A 3,545-nucleotide genomic window follows, 5' to 3' on the forward strand; every position below is an offset into this window, starting at 1 on the left:
CTGAACAACAATGCACTCTTACCCTTCTGTTCTCATGTAAAGGAGCAGTTGGGAAACTGGAATTGAATTGGAGCATCACTAAGTTATTAATGTTTTAGACTAGAGACAGTCATATTCTAACATAAAAGAGCTCCAAACAAAGCATTCCAGACCATGGGGATTCTCACCACCTAACTTAAACTGCCTAAATGAAGTGCCTGAATTATGAGCTTAGTTTTTCTAGGCTGTATGTAGCTAATGAAGACAGATAGCACTTAAAAGCACTTGACCAGTTTTTGCGCTGGTTCAGAATTACATAATGTGGAGTACCTATCTATTTTTATTGACTATGTGAACTTTGAAGAACCAACCTCCTGCCTTTGGAGCCTCTGTCAGATTTCTAGAGTTAAGTGATATAAATGCATTCTGAGATGTCCACGTCCGCAGCAGCCAGGACAACAAAGCTGGGATTGTTTTGTCCCATCCTTAACCTATGACTGCATCTTCAAGTGTCTGGTGAATTGTAACACCTCCCAAGTATCTAGGAAGTCAAGGCAAAATTAATGGAGGGAGGTGTAATATAAAAAAAAATACCCAGAAGGGAGTCATAAATAGAGGGAAGGACAGAATAGGATGTGGAAGAGGGAGAGGAAAGGAAGAAGAATACGAGGGAGTGATGGATGGGGAACAAAGTAGTATCAGCAGCAAGGACAGGCTGCTGCTTACCTGCAGCAGTGATAGGAAAATAAGAATGAAAAGATAAAAGGAAAGTTCATAGTGGTGAGGCTCTTCTGGAGTATAATTACAAGTAGTGAAGGGAGAAGTGGACTGGTCAGAAAGATCTATCACCCTATCTAAAGTGGAAAAAATTATATGTGCTGTCATACACAGTAGAGTGGTATGAATGGCAGCATGCTAGACAAGTAGTTTTCTGCATATACTTCTTTAAAATAAGATTAAAGATTGAAATAATATTTTGTTGTTCGTAATTTAAAACAAAACAAAACAAAAAAACAAAGAAACAAGCAAAAACCAAAAAAAACACCAACAAACAATGCAGTGCTGGATGCTCTGAAATTGGGCATGATCTAGTACAAGGAAATGAAAGCTCCTAGTGTCTAGTTGCAGTGCTAAACATAATCCAAACAAGTGCTGACTAGGTTTTACTTTTTTCTCTCTGTCATCTGCTGTAGAAGCATAGACTGGAAATATTTTCCAAATATTCTAGAAAAATGTGTTCCTCCTTTGTTGTCTATTTCTTGAAATGATCCAAGTGTCTCTAAAAGAGGAGTTTAACATTGTGTTCATATTTCATCTGTTTGGATAGAGATTTTTCAAATTTCACATTAAATTCTGTAATCACTGCTTAAAGGTAACTTCAAAAATTATCTTACCGAACTTAAGATTTAAAAACCTTTGCTTTGATTTTAGTGGTTTGATGTCTACCTGTGGCTCAGTCTGTGTTTTTGCTAGCTTTAGATAGACGTAGAGTAGTTGATTTGAAGAATTATTCCATATTTCTGTCCATACTTCAGAGATAACAATTACAAGAGTAAATGTATCTTACACTTAAATTGTTTACTCTCTACTAAGGCATTTAAATGGAATGAGAAGTAAACAAAAAAAAGCTAATTGTTTGCAATAAGAGAGCTTTTTTATGTTGTCCCTTTAATACACAAGCTTTTGGGTGATACATAACTACTGAACAAGCAGAATGTTAAAGTTTCTAATTGCTGCTACTGTAGGAGTTAGTGAGAGCACTAACTTGTATCTATTAACATTTAATTGTCAGAATTGGGAGTGTAATCTTTACCATTATAATCCCATTTGGTGATAATGGACCACTGTTAGGCCTGCGCAGAGGCTGTCAGATAACAGTGATTTTAACCAGTCGTCAGTCAAGTATGTTAAAGTGAGGAAAGTACTACAAACACTCAAATCAGCTTTCAGAAAACATGTTTTCAGATTTAAACGGGTGGAAAACATAGGACTCTCCTTTGTTTTGAGATGTTTCCTATGTTGTAGCCAAAGTTTTTTCAGAGGACAACTTTGAAGTCTCTCTTTTGAATGTTTCCAACCCAGAGAAGGTTGTACAGGAGTAACTTATTTTATTGTTAGTCTTTCCTTGGTGCCTGTGTGGGTTTTGTGAAAAATGTTGAAGGAAAAAAATGTTTTCTCTCAGAATTTTAAATTATATTTTCTTTACAGGCATTTATATTGTAGCAAAGATTTTATTGAACAGACAGAATTTTAAAAGGCATAATAAATTATATTGGAGAACCAGATTTTTCTTGGGGAAGAGACAATTTCATCCAATAAAGGTATTTTTTAAAAGGCATGTTCCAACAGCAACTGCAATATGTATGTGATGTGATGTTAAAAGTTGTCTAATAGCATAATACAGTGTGTTAGCAGAGATCAGAGTGTGTGGTCTTAACATTTGTAAAGAAAACAAAGAGGTCATGTCAAACCACTGACTTAAAATGACAAGGAAATATAGCTCAGAATTGAAAGCATTGGCATTAGAAAGTAATAATGGGTTGGGTGCAGAAAGCGTGTCCTTACTTGAGTAAGAAGAACTGCAGAGAATTTCTCCACAAGGAGAAACACTGCATCTTTCACGACTGCAATGGAGTAAGGATTGCTGCTTGACAGCAGCGGCAGCAGTGCTCATTGATGTGTGCCAAAAAGACAAAATTCTGCATGTTTCACATACAGATGTGTCACAAGCACTACAATGAAATAGTACAGAAGAATCAGTCATGGAGTCACATTCACATCTTTTTCTTGCATAAGAGCCTCAACAGTTACACGTGTCCTTTTTTCTCCACCACACACATTTCAACACAGTAAGAAAAAAGCCTTTAACGTACTATCAATCATATATGGAAGCACTAGAGTTGCTCTTCTGAGGATGATACTTGCTGGCCCGCACTGAGCTCTGTGCTGATGCCCAGAGAGGTGCAGCTGTCTCCACCAAAGACCCTTATGTGAGGACACTGTGCTGGGGCAACGTTTCTCTGCATGGAGAGGAATGAGTTTTGGCTTCTGAAAGCATTACCAGTCATTCTCACCTTGGGTTTGTTCCCAGGGTCTTGCTTAGCTATAGCTTGCAGAGCAAATTGTGCTTCATCAAATGCTTCCTATGTTGTCAAAATACTTCCTGTGCTTTCAGTAACTTAACTCTTCCACAGCAAAAATCTTTTTGAAGTAAATATGTGCAGAAAATACATTTCCAAAGCAGCATAAATGAAATAAATTTAAAGTCTACATTCAAGCCATATTAACTAATTTCCACACTAAACAATGGGTTTTCTCTCAAAAATATGGCATGATTTTTAAAAGTCATGTTGCATTTAAGCTTTCTAGCATTAGTTGTTTTGAGTTACCAAAGCAGAATTTCTGTTCAGACTGATGTAGACCTAACCTCAGAAAATGAGGTGTTGGAAAATGTGTCCTCTTACTTCTCCTAAAGTCATTTGAAGACGATCATAAGCACCTTCAGTGTAAAGAACATGTTACTGGCTTTGGAATTTCGTTAGTATTAGAATTTAGGAGTGAATGTA

The sequence above is a fragment of the Tympanuchus pallidicinctus genome, unplaced genomic scaffold (genome assembly GCF_026119805.1).
Source record: "Tympanuchus pallidicinctus isolate F22 unplaced genomic scaffold, pur_lepc_1.0 scaffold4, whole genome shotgun sequence".
In the NCBI taxonomy this organism is placed as follows: Eukaryota; Metazoa; Chordata; class Aves; order Galliformes; family Phasianidae; genus Tympanuchus; species Tympanuchus pallidicinctus.